Source organism: Erpetoichthys calabaricus, chromosome 10, assembly GCF_900747795.2.
Source record: "Erpetoichthys calabaricus chromosome 10, fErpCal1.3, whole genome shotgun sequence".
Lineage (NCBI taxonomy): Eukaryota > Metazoa > Chordata > Cladistia > Polypteriformes > Polypteridae > Erpetoichthys > Erpetoichthys calabaricus.
This window is the reverse complement of record NC_041403.2, coordinates 39,921,140-39,938,126: the sequence shown is the minus strand read 5'-3', so window position 1 is coordinate 39,938,126 and position 16,987 is coordinate 39,921,140. Positions and strand designations below refer to the sequence as shown.

At 37.5% G+C, this 16,987-nt stretch overlaps 1 protein-coding gene across 1 annotated transcript in view; it reads right to left on the bottom strand.

The window, feature by feature from the left end:
• Window positions 1-10,430: 10,430 nt before the first annotated feature.
• LOC127529475 (uncharacterized) overlaps window positions 10,431-16,987 on the bottom strand; it is a 109,736-nt gene continuing 103,179 nt past the window's right edge. Inside the window, exon 2 of the mRNA XM_051933218.1 lies at window positions 10,431-10,787. The gene's annotated coding sequence lies outside the window, so the exon portion shown is untranslated. The remainder of the gene's footprint in view (window positions 10,788-16,987) is intronic.

The window sequence follows — 16,987 nt, the reverse complement described above, 5'->3', positions numbered from 1 at the left end:
ACTGTGGGACCTTATATAGACAGTTGTGAGCCTTTCCAAATCATGTCCAATCAACTGAATTTACCACAGGTGGACTCCAATTAAGCTGCAGAAACATCTCAAGGTTGATCAGGGGAAACACGATGCACCTGAGCTCAATTTTGAGCTTCATGGCAAAGGCTGTGAATACTTATGTACATGTGATTTCTCAATTTTTTTATTTTTAATAAAATTGCAAAAATCTCAAGTAAACTTTTTCATGTTGTCATTATGGGGTGTTGTGTGTAGAATTCTGAGGAAAAAAATGAATTTAATCCATTTTGGAATAAGGCTATAACATAACAAAATGTGGAAAAAGGGATGCGCTGTGAATACTTTCCGGATGCACTGTATATAAGAAAGGCCAGAGCAGACAATTTTTTTTAGGAGACTGCACTCCTTTAATGTGGAAAGTGGCATCTTTCACATCTTCTATTACTCTGTGATGGCCAGTGCAATTTTCTAAGCTGTGGTGTGATGGGCTGGTAGCATCATTTCAAGGGAAGCCCACCGAATCAACAAGCTAATAAAAAGGACAAGCTTGGTTAATTGATGCACTGTGGATCCCCTGGAGGATTTAAGACCAAACTAAGTGCCATTTTGAACAATGCTGCACATTGTATTTGCGAAGAAACGCTATTGGGGCTCTTTTATACTAACAGCAATAATGTATCACTATGGCTGTGACAGCCAAGTCAGAAGTTTTCTTTCTTTTTTGTTATACTGGTGTGTTTTCAGACTCGCCTACCCCTGGGCAGGTGCTACGTGCTAGCCACTTTGTGGATCTGCCGCTCGTGCATGGGGAAGCGGATGTACAATTTAAACAGATTGTTATTTTCATGAGAATTGTTAAATACTGTATGCATAATAGAACTAATTATTTTACATTACAGTCAGTAATTAACCATAGTAAAAAATAGTAAAATGTAATAATTTGAAAGAAAATTATATTTCATGCTGCGTTAGAGGTATTTGTTGCGTTATATGTTTTCGTTTTGTTTGGCTTTGAAATTAACACGCAAAACTTTTTAAACTTAACACTTTTACTGTAAAACTTAAGTAAAAACAATTTTTTAAATTAACTTTTCGTCAATATCGCATTGAATTTTAATTCCGTATTTGGACTTAAATTGTGACAACGCAACGTATAACTGCCCGTGAGTGAATATAGTTTCTTTCTCTCTAATAAATAAACCGACTTTTTCAAATATTTTTCCCTGTCATTTATTAATTGTCATAGCAAAAGCCACTGTAATGGGAAACTGTAAACGTTTTAATACGAATGGCATATCAAGATCTCCTTTGGTGTCTAATGATATCTGCGGACAATGTTCTACATTACCTTTCTTGTCGCCTGTTAAAATCTTACATGCCAGAATTGTTCGGCCAATTTTGAATACAACTAGTCTTGTTCTATTGCATAGCCCATCATTCAGACATAAATTACACAATAACATTATGATACATCCTTCTTTCAACATTAATTCAGCCGGTTGAAGACCGGACAGTGTTAACGGTTGTAGATATTCTACGGGATATTGTAAGTTGATGTTTTCATCATCCGGCCCATCACAACCAACTGTTTCAGCATAGTCTATTGATACCCATTTAATCAACTTGCCGTGTAACCGATCAACAGTTTTTGTGTTAATTCATTTGACTTCATCGATTCTCGGTGCTAGGATTGCCCGTGTACTCATTTCTTCTGTTGATAACTTTGTGGGATGAAAATCTTCAATAAGATTTGGACATAATAAATCTTTTTTTTATTAGGAACTTAAAGTCAGGAAAACATAAAAATTTGTAAGAGCTGAGAGAGCAGGAACTGTGTCTGACAAAAGCATTCTCACGAATGAGAGGTGAGATGACTGTGGGCGTGGGCCATTAACCGTAAATGGTTAAGACAAGGGCTGGACTTGAAAAAATATCTTGGCAATAGTCTTGTCTCAAGATTCTCTTTTATAATATATATATACTAGGGGGCTTCGCCCCCTGCTCGCTTCGCTCGCCAACCCCCATGTTTGGTTAATTGGATATACAATTTTACATGTTTTTTTTTGGAATTGTTTCAATTTCATTATTTTGACTTTTACTTTAAAGCTTCATTAAAAACAATATTTTTTGGAGACACATTGTGACAATGCAACGTATAAGTGCCCGTGAGTGAATATTGTTTCTGTTTCTGTAATAAATAATCCAAGTTTTTCTGTTTGTCCCTGTGATTTATTGATTGTCATAGCAAAAGTTATTCTCACGGTAAACTGTAAACATTTTACTACGAATGGCATATGACGATCTCCTTTGGTGTGTAAGGTTACTCGCGGAATATACACATAACCTTTCTTTTTGCTTGTTAAAATTTGTCGTTCTTTTAACTGTTGTGGGACCATGGATTCTCATAGAATATGGTCCATTATTGTGTAAATCCATGTTTTGTCCATTGAATGATGCGAATGCGAAAAGATTTTGTTGTCTACTGTTTTTTTCAGACCTCAGTTTGGCCTGGTATTTTTTCAATTACACCTGGTTCTGATGATTAATCACCTTTTGTTTGCAGTAGTGCAATCGTTTCTATCTTTTCTTTGATACTGTAGTGACTGACATGATAAAGTGTCACAAAAGTTTTACCTGAACAATCGCTGACTTCCTAACCCCAAACACAACTTTCTAGCACCCTCTCCAACGCCCCCCCCCCCTTACCGCAAGAAATCAATACCCAGCTATCAGTCCTCCGTGCTGTACTCCGCCTTCCCTCAATCGGACCTAACAGTCACTTAAAACTAAAAAGCCCTCAACCTGGGTGGGACGCTACAATACTTTCGAATTTTACTGCTTTCATATTCTGTACCTTTGTCTGCATGTGTATCGCGCCATCGTTTGTTTGAGCCTTTCGAATTCCACTGCTTTCATAATCTCTTATCTGCCTTTTTTTCTCTCCAATGAGAAATGGGTCTGTATTCTCCGTATTGTCCTTATACGCTTTCTACGCGCTGAGAGCACATGATTTGTGTGTACTATGTGCTTTTACACGATTGATTTTTTTTGATCGGTGTGCTCTTATATATTCCGTACTATCTTTGTGGACCTTTGCGGACCCCGTAGTGTCTTAACCCGTGCCTGCTTTGCTTCCGCAGTTTCAGACGTGCGTTGTAGGTGCCTGCGTTCATTGATCTTATCCAGGTGGGCTTGTGTGTGTATCATTGAGCTGTATTGTGTTTGAATTTGGTGTAAAGCGTTCAGCGGTTTGTACAATCCCAAGCAGCACATTATTCCTAACTTCACTCCGCAGTAGTGCCACTCACAATATGGCGGTTGTTTTATTTGCTATTTCCATTAGTTGAGCTGTACGCGTCTGCGCAGTACGTTTCATGGTCCCATCGCCGTGTACCTGCGTCCATGCCATCCGGTTTACCATTCTTGGTTAGTAATATGGATATACACTGTGTATCCATCCATCCATCCATTATCTAACCCGCTATATCCTAACTACAGGGTCACGGGGGTCAGCTGAAGCCAATCCCAGCCAACACAGGGCGCAAGGCAGGAAACAAAGCCCCGGAAGGGAACAGCCCACCACGGTATTCATGTATCTATGTATCTATTATAAAGTATTTATTTATTGAAAGAGCTTCTATAAAAAGTCAGATTTCACTCTAGAGACAAATAAAATTCTGTCTGTCCAAATATAGTTCTATCTATTGGAATTTTTGCATTTCCTAAGATTCCTGTCTCGCCTTGCCAAATTCAGGCAATTCCCCAATAACCTGAACATATTTTTTATATCAGGGACCATATTAGTTCTAATCCTGTCCCAGAAGGCATATCACAATGCAACATACTATATCCTGGCTGAACATATGGTCTCAGTGTAATTGATGGCATCATCACACAATCCAAAGGAGGATGAAGCCCACATACAGCAATTTGCTAAGAGACACTGATGACACATGGAGTAAAGGAATGTCACGATGTTTAGAATCACCCAAACATAATTATTCTGCTTTGTTTGGTGCAGTGTTTAAACCCTGTTAAATCCAGTACATACAATCTATAGGGCTAGACATAATGCCAGAGGTATTGGATGATTCTATAAAATATTATTGGGGACATGAACAAATTATAAAAATCTAAAGATGTGGCAAAATGATGATAAAAATCAAATTTCAAATGACATTTTTGATCACCAGGTCAATAAGCACATTAGATCAAACTTTACTGAAAATTCCTTTAATCTCTAGATTTCTTCTGTGAATTTATTTTAAAAGTTTGCTTTCTTTTCTGTTGTGACTTTTATGTTGGTGCACAGACCAAGTAATTTTGTTTGAAGTGCATATCTGGTTACCATTTTATTCATCTGCTTTCTATAGAGTTATGCAGTATCTTCCTTTGTAATAAAGCAGTCATCCTTCTAGCCACCCAGAGGTCTGCAAAAATCTAGAGATTTTTGGTACCATTTTTATTGTGTAAAAGGCATTTCATATGCATGATTTGCTTCCTAGCCCTGTCAAAAAACAGCTTCCTAGAGATAAAATTACTGCCATATTCTATACTTTTGATCGTTTACTCTGTCTACAATAGGATTTAAGAAAGATTTAAATGATTTTCTTGTTTAATAATATCACTCTTTGGACAGAATCAAATCTAGATTGATGGTGGTAATCCTATAAATGTATGCACCTAACCGCTACAGAATTAGCAGTGGTTTGAACAGAGCATACAACATTAGACTCGCCACATCTGCTATAGAAATCATTTGCTCTTGGATGTGCAATTTCAATGGCTAAAACCCAAGCTAGTAGCTTTTGACGGGGGCCTCAGATCAGACTGAGATTTTCAAAAAATTTCATCCCAACACTTCCTTTTTGGATACATGACAATAAACGTGAATTATTTACTTTCACGTCTGACTTTTACTACATTTACTACATTATAACACTACCACATTGTAGTTAGGGGACAGAATTTAATATTTATGTTTTGCTTTAAAGGACAAACAAAGACAGTTGTACAATGACAATTTTAAAAAAGCAGGTGCAGTATAAGGGTTCATTGTTATTCCTTGTTGAGTCCACTTTGTTTCACAGTTCCAACATGGATGCATGGGGGTCTGCAGAAACTTTGAAGAGAAGGGGGCAAAATTTTCTGTAAACCACAAAATTAAGAAGGTTCACAGAGGTTAATAGAACTAATACAAAAAAGTGGTAAACAGTATAATTGGTTGGTATTAAACAGCAATATTAGAAAATAATCCCACATGATGTCTAATTTCTTTATTTTAATAGGTGTTTTTGCAATAAGTATTTCAGTGAGTGATATTATATTCAGATAATAATGACAATGTATGCATAATCGAAGCATCTAAAATATGAATGAAATACTTGTTTAACACTTCATAGACTTCAATAGTGTATTTTAGTTAACACAAACTAACTAACTAACTAACTAACTAACTAACTAACTAACTAACTAACTAACTAACACACGACTTTATTCACTTTTGGAAAACGGTTTCCTTGTACACTGGAGTGGGTCTGTACTGGGATATAAATAAACACTTCAAAAACTGAATGAATGGCTCTAACAGTTAGCAAACTAAAATAAGGTCATTTTTAAACAATGGTTACTTACTGACTGAAACACTGAACTGCATTTGGGCCGCAACAGGAGGAGAGGATGGAAGGGAAGTTACAGTCTTCCTGTCCACTTTCTTTTTAATCATTTTTCATTTAATAATGGGACAAAAAATAATAGTGAAAAATCAAAAACACAGCACTATTAAACAGCGAGAGCACAAAACACAGCTCTACGACCAGACCCCTGCACCACGTATATAAAAGTTAATTTAATCTTTTTACTGGCACATGCGATTTTAAAAATGTTTTTGTAGATGCAAATTTAGAATAGGGGAGTTTCAATGTGGATAGTGAACTTTGGATGCAAATACAACAGAATAACCTTCAGATAGAATGATTACAAATACCAAAGGACTGGTGTACTGTTAAGTACTAAAAGCCTGCAATGCAAAATCAAAACTAAGAAAGCAATGTAATTAGTATTTTTGCCACAGTAATTCCAATCCAAATTTATTAATGTAATGACAGCAGCAATTAAATAAAATATCACTCTGCCCCACCACGGACTCCCACGTGTAAGGATCTGTTTTTATAATACCTTCAGTGAAATGTGTACCCTTGTGTCTTTGAACCTTTTATTGTTATTTATCTTTTAAGTTGCATTTTTCTTTTCAGATAGATGTGACTTGTACATTCAATGGAATTTACAACAAGATGGATTCTTGGATATTAGTAAAATTCATTCTGTAGACCAGAGAATAATTACTCCTTCTTCTAAAAAATACCTGTCTTTCATGTAATTTCAATCATAACTCCCTCTCAGAAGGTCAACTGAATAAACAGCAAACCTTGAAGACATTAGAATGGTTCAAGTGATATGCAATGACTGATTACTTGAATGTTTAACAAACCTAAAGTGACAGTCTTAGGTTACATCCACACTGTTTTTTTAAATGAAAATTATCTCCTACGATACTGCTGTTTAGACATCATTTAAGAAAGTATTTCCGTCCCCACTAAAACAACCGAAAACGTATATTATATAGCTGTTCGCCTAAACTGGGTAAGAGCACATCAGTAGAAATATTCTTGAAAGGACGGTAACACTGCTGGCCATGGATTTACGGCAAAACTGTCGAAACTTTTAAATTACTTGCCTTTTACATATGTTTGTAGTATTTACTGTGTACAAAACACAATTTTGATGTGTACAGGTAAGCAAGACAATAATCGCCACAGAAAGCAACCCTTCTACTCTACACCTTATAGACTGTACATGCATTATCTGAATTGTCAGTTTTCAGGGATTTGCAGCTGTTATTAATCTCTACTTTTCTCTGCTTTCTTTTCAGGTTTTCTGTGGCAGCATTTTACACCTCCTTCACCTGATCGAGGCACGGCGCAGTTACCTGTGATACTCGAATGAAAGCGGATATCCAAGCTATCCAGGATCCCACTGCATTGAATCCTTTCAGATGAAGCCTGGGAATGTTTATGTTTGGTAGAATGTCAAGTGCGGGCTGGATAGTCTTTTGGCCTTGGAACCCCTGTAGATTTTTTTTTTCTCCAGCTTACCTGGAGCTTTTTATTTTTTTGTTTTTTCTGTCTTCCCGGCCATCTGACCATATCATTGTCTTAATTTTTATAGACTAAGGGCCGGTTTATACTTCATGCTCAGAACGCATATGTGCACGCATCATGCCTGCCATGCGTTCCCAGCGTTCATTTGACGTGTCCTCTGAGCACATCCTCAGAAATTAACGCAACGCATGTGTGAATTGCAGTACAAGCAAAAAGTCGGGGGCGCAGTGTGATAAAGTCGGAGCGTGACATCAGAGTCTCTGTTTAATATCTACATGTGACAGAAAGCCGCTTTGCGGATCCTATAGGATCGATATGCATGCTTCAGTGTTTGATGAATGGTTCGATGTGTTGAAGGAAAATGTTGACATACAAATGCATTTGGGGTGCTTTTATATTCAAGGTTGCATATTCCCCATTATAATGACACCTTGGGATGAGCTGATGCCCCGTCCAGGGATTGTTTCTCCCTCGAGCCCAATGCTAGCTGGAATGGGCACATCCCTGGATTGATGGATTTAATCATTAAAAATCCTTCCTTTTCAGAGATATTGCGGCAAGGTGTCCTGAATTTAATGGGTGTTTCAGGCAATTCACAACACAGCAAATGCCGAACCTATTCTCACTGTAATGATATCTCGCACTGCCACCTGGTGGAATCTTCCAGATTTACGCAAAGTACGTGTGCAAGTATAAACAGTACAACGCTTACGCAGCAATAGCGTCTGCTGGAGCATGTGTCGTGTCGCATCGTGTGAAGTATAAACATGTCCTTAGAATATGGTATTATTTATAAAGGACTGCACCTTTCTGCCAATTATATATATATATATATAAATATATATATATATATATATATACTGTATATACAAATATATATATATATATATATATATACAGTATATATATTATGAAAGCTCATAGTGATTTATTTTTTATTTATTCATTATTTTTCTTGTCTAATTTAACTTGTTTTTCTTTTTTTTCCAACTATTTCTTTGACATCTTTCTGTGTATCAACTGTACATTCAGTGTATGAAATATTCTACAGAAATAAATGTTGCTGTTCCGTGTTTTTCTACAGTGAAGGGTAAGCAGTTAGGGAATAAGATGTGGTAATGACCAGGATCCAGTAAAGAAAGGGCTGGGCTGAGTAATAAACATGAACAAATCAGAGCACGATTAGAGTCTACATTTCAAAAATCTTTCTTTCCACCCATCCACACTGCATCGCAGTGCCGTCGTTTTCATCGTCGTTTTCAAGTATACAGCTCTGGAGTTTTCAAAATACTTGAGAGGTGAAAACACCATGCAAAACAAGAGGCAAAAACCGAGACTAATGTCTGCATTTTTAAACAAAAAATGTGGTATGCATGTAGCCATAGTAGGAAATCCTAAAATAGCCACTTAGCTTCAGGTTGTAAATTCAAACACCCCTCTCTCTGTCCTAGGTACTCTGTGTTTATTGCATATAAAGCATAGCTCAAGTAATACCCAGGTGGAAACTAATTCAGTTTTTTTTTTGGTAATGTTCCTGAAATGCATGTCATAATAAAGCTGGTCCCTTCCTTTCTCTGAAAGTGCCTGAAGGTAGCTTTAGAGGGTGATTTAGCCTCATATATAATCCCTTTAATTTCTATAATTCAGATTTGCAACTATAATGTAAAATAATTGGAATATTTGGCTCCTCTTTCAGATCCATGCTTTTATATTCTCAGGAAAAGTTATGGTTTGTCTACTTAGATTGACAAGTGAATTTTTTATATTAACAAAACGTCCACGAAAATGATGGAGTAGTCTCCAACTTACTACCTTGAGGGCTGCATTTTTGTTTTGTTGAAACCTATTTATTTTTTACAAGACAGCTCTTCTTTATAATAAAAAGGTATTGTTGTTTCTGTTTGTATTCTGTTGCATTACACATTTCTGCCTGTATATATGAACATTTTTTTTCAAAATTTGTATTTAAAGACAAACAGCACTTCATGATAAATACCTTCTTCTTCTTTCGGCTGCTCCTGTTAGGGTTTGCCACAGCGGATCATCTTCTTCCATATCTTTCTGTCCTCTGTATCTTTCTCTATTACACTCATCACCTGCATGCCTTCTCTCAGCACATCCATAAACCTTCGCTTAGGCCTTCCTCTTTTCCTGTTCCCTGGCAGCTCTATCCTTAGCATCCATCTCCCAATATACCCAGCATCTCTCCTCTGCACGTCCAAACCAACGCAATCTCACCTCTCTGACTTTGTCTCCCAACCGTCCAACTTGAGCTGACCCTCTAATGTCCTCATTTCTAATCCTAACCATCCTCGTCACACCCAGTGCGAATCTTAGCATCTTTAATTCTGCTACCTCCAGCTCTATCTCCTGCTTTCTGGTCAGTGCCACCGTCTCCAACCCATATAACATAGCTAGTCTCACTACCGTCCTGTAGACCTTCCCTTTCACTCTTGCTGATATCCGTCTGTCACAAATTACTCCTGACACTCTTCTCCACCCATTCCACCCTGCCTGCTCTCTCTTTTTCACCTCTCTTCCACAATCTCCATTACTCTGTACTGTTGATCCCAAGTATTTAAACTCATCCACCTTCGCCAACTCTACTTCCCACATCATCATTCCACTGACCTCCCTCTCATTTACACACATGTATTCTTTCTTGTTCCTACTGACCTTCATTTCTCTCCTCTCTAGAGCATATCTCCACCTCTCCAGGGTCTCCTCAACCTGCTCCCTACTATTGCCACGGATCACAATGTCATCAGCAAACATCATAGTCCACGGGGACTCCTGTCTAATCTCGTCTGTCAACTTGTCCATCACCATTGCAAATAAGAAAGGGCTCAGAGCCGATCCCTGATGTAATCCCACCTTCAATTTGAATGCATCCGTCACTCCTACCGCAGACCTCACCACTGTCACACTTCCTTCGTACATATCCTGTAAAACTCTTACGTACTTCTCTGCCACTCCTGACTTCCTCATTCAATACCACAGTTCCCTGTCATATGCTTTCTCCAGGTCCACAAAGACGCAATGTAACTCCTTCTGGCCTTCTCTAAACTTCTCCATCAACATTTTCAGAGCAAACATTGCATCTGTGGTGCTCTCTCTTGGCCTGAAACCATACTGCTGCTCAACAATCATCACCTCACTTCTTAACCTAGCTTCCACTACTCTTTCCCATAACTTCATGCTGTGGCTCATCAATTTTATTCCCCAGTAGTTACAGCAGTCCTGCACATACCGCTTATTCTTAAATATCGGCACCAGTACACTTCTTCTCCACTCCTCAGGCATCCTCTCACTTTCCAAGATTCCATCAAACAATCTGGTTAAAAACTCCACTACCATCTCTCCTAAACACCTCCATGCTTCCATAGGTATGTCATCTGGACCAACAGCCTTTCCATGTTTCATCCTCTTCATAGCTGTCCTTACTTCCTCCTTGCTAATCCGTTGTACTTACTGATTCCCTAACTCCATATCATCCAACCTCTTCTCTCTCTCGTTCTCTTCATTCATCAGCCTCTCAAAGTACTCTTTCCATCTGCTCAACACACTCTCCTTGCTTGTGAGTACGTTTCCATCTTTATCCTTTATCACCCTAACCTGCTGCACATCTTTCCCAGCTTGGTCCCTCTGTCTAGCCAATTGGTACAGGTCCTTTTTTCCCTCCTTAGTATCCAACCCCTCATACAACTCTTCATACACCTTTTCTTTAGCTTTCGCCACCTTTCTCTTCACCTTGCGCCTTATCTCCTTGTACTCTTGTCTACTTTCTGCATCTCTCTGACTATGCCACTTCTTCTTTGCCATCCTCTTCCTCTGTATACTCTCCTGTATTTCCTCATTCCACCACCAGGTTTCCTTTCCCTCCTTCCTCTTTCCAGATGTCACACCAAGCACCCTTCTTGCTGTCACCCTTACTATATCTGCTGTAGTTTAACAGCTGTCTGGTAACTCTTCACTGCCACCCAGTGCCTGTCTCACCTTCTCCCTAAACTCAACCTTGCCGTCTTACTTTTTCAACTTCCACCATTTGATCCTTGACTCTGCCCCATCTCTCTTCCTCTTCTTGATCTCCAACGTCATCCTACAGACCACCATTCTATGCTGCTTAACTACACTTTCCCCTGCCACTACTTTGCAGTCTTCAATCTCCTTCAGATTAACTCTTCTGCATAGGATGTGATCTACCTGTGTGCATCTTCCTCCACTCTTGTACGTCACCCCATGTTCCTCCCTCTTCTTAAAATACGTATTCATCACAGCCATGTCCATCCTTTTGGCAAAATCCACTATCCTCTGACCTTCTTCATTCCTCTCTTTGACACCATACTTACCCATCACCTCCTCATCTCCTCTGTTCCCTTCACCAAAATGCCCATTGAAATCACCTCCAATCACCACTTTCTGTCCCTTAGGTACACTGTTCATCACTTCATCCAACTCACTCCAAAAATCTTCTTTCTCACCCATTGCACACCCAACTTACGGTGCATATGCACTAACAACATTCATAATCACACCTCCAATTTCCAGCTTCATAATCAATACTCTGTCTGACACTCTTTTCACCTCCAGAACATCTTGACATACTGTTCCTTCAGAATAACCCCCACTCCATTTCTCCTCCAATCCACACCATGCTAGAACAATTTGAATCCACCTCCAATCCACCTGGCCTTACTCCCCTTCCATTTAGTCGCTTGCATGCACAATATATACATCATGATAGATACCAATCGGGGAAAATTGAGCCAAATGAATGTCTTCACAAATTTAGCTACTCAGTATTTTGCAGCTCATTTTCAATTGGTTAAAAATAAAAAGTCAATTAATCTTAGGCAAATTAATTAAGGTAAAAAAAATTAACTATCTGTATGATAAAACCTATATCTACAATAAGAATATACTTTGTAAAGTTCAAATAGAAGTAAACCGTCCACTTTTCATGATTTTGACCCTGTAGATAAAAACCAAAGGTAAGCTTTTTCGTCTAGCAAGTTTAATTAATTGCAAAACCTGCCTCAAAATAACAAAACATATGTTGGAACAAACACCTGCAGCCAACACTTCCCTTTCAGAAACTGAGTTTGATGCCTCTAGCCAAGGGAAATCTTGTTTATGGATCTTTAGATGTTTCACTTGTCACATTGTTTGCAAAGCTAATGCTATTAAATGCTGTTACAGTATTTCATTTGTTTCTTCTTTTTGTCCTTTGCTTCTAAAACAGTACTTTGAATTGAAACAAATTGGTGATTTGTTTCAACAGACTTAAAAGATGTTATACTGTACTTAATTAAATAGTAAGTAACTTTTGCCAGTGGTTGGCACAGCTACCTCTCTGCTCCATGAGCCTGGGTTTGAAACGTGGCCAGGCCAATAACCAGTGTCTATAAAAAATATCCATCCCCTTAGAAGTTATTATGTTTTATTCCTATACAACATTAAATTACAGTATATTTAGTTTGGCATTTTGACATTTATCAACAGGAAAAGACTATTTAATATTGTATTTTATTGAAAAAAACCTAACCTTAGTAAGGAAGACTTAAATAATTTTAGACTGATTTCTCAACTACCTTTTTTATCTAAAATACTTGAGAAAGTTGTCTTGCAGCAGCTTCTGATTTTTTGGATTGTAATGGTGGTCAAGAAATTTTTCAGTCTGGTTTTAAAACTTATCAGAGCACTGAAACAGCTTTACTCAGGGTTGTTAACGATATTTAACTTTCAGCTGACTCTGGGGTTTCCACAGTTTTAGTGCTTTTGGATTTAACTGCAGCCTTTGATACCATCGATCATAACATATTATTGTCAAGGCTGGATAAGTGGTTAGGATTCCGAGGGGGTGCACTAGATTGGTTTAAATCTTACTTCACTAATAGGACCTTTTCTGTTGGTTACAAGTTTGTAGTTTCCTGTACTGCTCATTTGAAATATGGTGTTCCACAGGGCACTATTCTGGGTCCTTTGTTATTTTCTTTGCTACCCCTTGGGTTCATATTTCGCAAATATGGTATTTCATTTCTATGCTGATGATACCCAGATTTATTTACCTATGACTAAAGAGTTCTTAAAGTCACAACATGAATGTTATGATGAGGTCAAACATTGGATGGTGTAAATTTTTTGAATCTTTGGATTATATATTTGATACTGTAGTTTGGAGTACTGTATTTTTCTTGAACACTTTGATTTTGAGTTATTTTTAATAAAAGCACTTGAGCACTTTGCAACTTTTCCTTGCTTTATGTAGTGTCCTCATTTGTACAGCTCGTCCCGGTTATGACTATCAACGGTGTTGGGTTCAAGAGGCTCCACAAATGAGAAGAGGGAGCATGGAGCCGGCCCTGCACTCTTACAGTCAATTCCCTAAATTGTACTACTTATCTTTTCATCAAGTTGCTTGGAGTCCTCTTTTGTCTTCCTTGTGTAGGTTAAGCCACCATACTGACTCACCACAAGCTGGACCTTCCAGGTAAGGTGCTTTTACACTACTGTACAATCAACTGAAACCCCTTAACTACAGACAGGTGACCTCCATTGAACTGCACCAGTGATGATTTAGGAGGTATCCGATTAAAGGTGGTATATAATTACGTTATTAATTATTTTGTGTTTGTGATAAAATTGGGCTACTTTACAGAGATTTGATTTTTTTTATTTGACATTAAAGAGTCTTTCTGTGTTGAGCAATATCAAAAAGCCAAATTAAATCCATTGTGATATAATGTATGATATATAATGTAATGTCGTATAACAATAAAATCTGAAAACCTCCAGGGGGGGTGATTATGTTTTATAGGCACTGTCTTTATGCAGTTTGCCTGTTATTGTCCATGTGTCATCAGGAGTTTTTTTTTTCCAGTTGCTTTAGTCCCACAGACACACAGATATGGTTGACTCTAAATTGGTCCTCTATGGGTGTGTGAATAAGTATATCCAGATGGATTGTCTTCACCAAAAAGACAGTGAAGACAATCACCACCACAGCTAAATACACTAGAATGACAAAGGTTTGCTGAAATTCTCAGTTCCCAGCGAGTCCCTTAAGAATTTTATTAACGACATATGGCCTTACTCCATAAAACTATACCAGAAAAATTTTAAACACAACAGCATCCTTTAAAAGTAAGTGAATTTCATGATTACACTGGTTCATTATTTTTAACAAAGAAAAGAAAGAAAGACTACATGAAAAAGCAGTCTCACACACAATAAAAAGTCCAGAACTGGTTTTACCAGCAGCAAACACAGACCAGTGAAGCAGAACCTACAACTTGTATTTTATTTTGTTAGTTCTGGTACAGTATCTGTGTACCTTTAGTAGAAAAGACATGGCTTATTCATAGGAATAGCATATCTTGATTGTGGAGCTGTATTTTTCTACAGGCTCCATCAAACTGACACATGAGGGATTCATGAAACAATATTCCATTGTCTGTGCTCCTGCTAAATACATAATTCAACAACTGTCGAAAATGTAGCACTATGAGCAATGCAACAAAACCAAGACCTTCTGTCCGTACCCCAGAGGTCGTCACCACCATTTCAGATTGTATGAAAAGAAGTTCTTATAAGTCAATACTGTGATTATCACAACAGACGGGCCGAGGTCTGTTTTTATTAACACAGAGCTTTGCATCGCTGCTGGCAGACATCATTTCCAGTACAACCTTTAAAATGGTTAGTAACACATACTGTAATAATAAATGACATTTCAAGTGTAAGGTAACCTGTTTTATGTGTTTATTACTAATAAAACTCTTAATGACTTTGACACCAAGACTTGACTACTATTTTTGTGTGCCACCAACCCTATCAATTCCAGTTTTTAAAATAAACTACAAAAAACAAAGGTACAACATTATTTGGGGGTGAAAACCTAATTATAACCAGGCTATATAACATAATATTAAAGTTGGATAAATCCAAAATCTATTATGAACTCTTAATATGGAAGAATAGGCTTAACCTACTGAGTTAAAATCTTACACAAGATTATAGATTGATTTTTGGGATCTGGCTGTGACTCTGGCCAAGCCTTTTATGCCTACCTTTTGCTCCAGCACCTCTATCTTATTAGGCAGCAGTCAATTTATGGCAGCAGCGCATACAAAAACAGAGGCTAAAATGGTACTGTTATTTAAGTATTGTGTATTATCATCTACATGCCTCAGCATCCTTCTTAAAATCCCATTTTATCTTAGGCGTCTTGATATCTTTATAATTATTTATGCTCTTTAGTTATGCCAGTCATTTAATCCTGGACCACAGCCTGAACAATAATCGGAAGCTTTTTTAGTTTCAACAGATCCTCCTGAATTGGTTACTGGCAAGAGGGAATGTGACCTCCCACAACAATGATGTTCCCTAGACCATTAGATATGCTAATATTCAAGAAGCTGTAGTGACGGTTCATACAAGAAATCACAGAGGCCATTGTTCTGTGCTGGCCCTACTGATCCATGATGTAAAATAAGGGCTGCTAGGGGGCTCATACCCTGGTGGTGGTCCAGCCACTCCACTAGACAAACTGAACAAGGCCAATGTAAATGAAGGCCCAGAAAAACTTCAGAATTTGTTTGTTTAAATCTTTTTATGCATTTTTTGCTACACCTACTGTTACTCCTCCCTTTATGTGATTTATTTATAATAAAGTATCCCTTTGATCATGTACCATTGCTTACTTGACATTCACTCCAGGTTTGGAGATGACTTGAGGGCACCCCTTGTGTTTTATTGATGTAATGTTTAATATAGCTAGAGATAAGAAGCTTTAACTTCTTCAAACATATCCTAAATAAATTGTATTATTTATTAAGGAAACTCAGTAACATTGACAAAAAAAATACATTTATAAATTAAAAAAACACTTCATATAAAAAGACAACAAAAACATTTACAGCTTATGATATCCATTGTTGGTAACACTTTAAATTAGGTACTGCATCTATTACTCATTTACGATTATGTAACATGACCTTAACATACCCTTGTTTTGGTCTACACTTATCAGTAGAGAGATTATTCATCTCTGTGCAGAGTTACATATTGACATGACGGTAAAGTACTTGATAGGAAGGATTCACAGGTCTTATACTAAATATGAAATATCAAAAGACATGTGTTAAGCCACCTCAATCCACTCCAAAGTGAAGGTTTGTCAGTAGGTCACATCCCAGAGATGTAGAAACACTTGACTGATGCTTTGTAAGTGTTATAAAGAGCAAAAGATGTGTATGTTAAGATCTTGTTACATAACAGTAAATGAGTAATAGATGCGTTTTCAGTACCTAAACTAAAATGTTACCCAACTGTTTGTTTTTTTTGAAATGCATTTCTTGGTTTTTGTAGTTAAAGCTATAAAAGCTTCCAATGCAATTTAAAAAAAAATGTTGATCCCATTGCATTACTACAAGTGACTGTTACACTAGCTAACTCCAAACTCGATGTGTCCTTTGCTATGTGCCTTCCTCATCCATAAAATTGGTTGCGGAATCTTCATTTTATTTGGGTAAGTCATTAATTATCTGCACTTTCACGACAATTTTGTTTGGGTTGGCTATATAGGTTACCCCAAGCAAAACTGGGAATGCGATGTGTCTGTGGTCACAGTGGTCAAGTTTTGACCTTGATCAGACAGGTTCTCTCTTTTTTTTTTCCAGGGCCCGAAATCATTGTCAGTTCATCAAAATCATGGCAAAAATTTGCTCAGTGTTGTTATTGGTAGTGACACCGACAGATGTTTTCCTCCTTCTTTGTGCTTAACAATGTCCAGCCATTTTTTAACCTCTCAATTC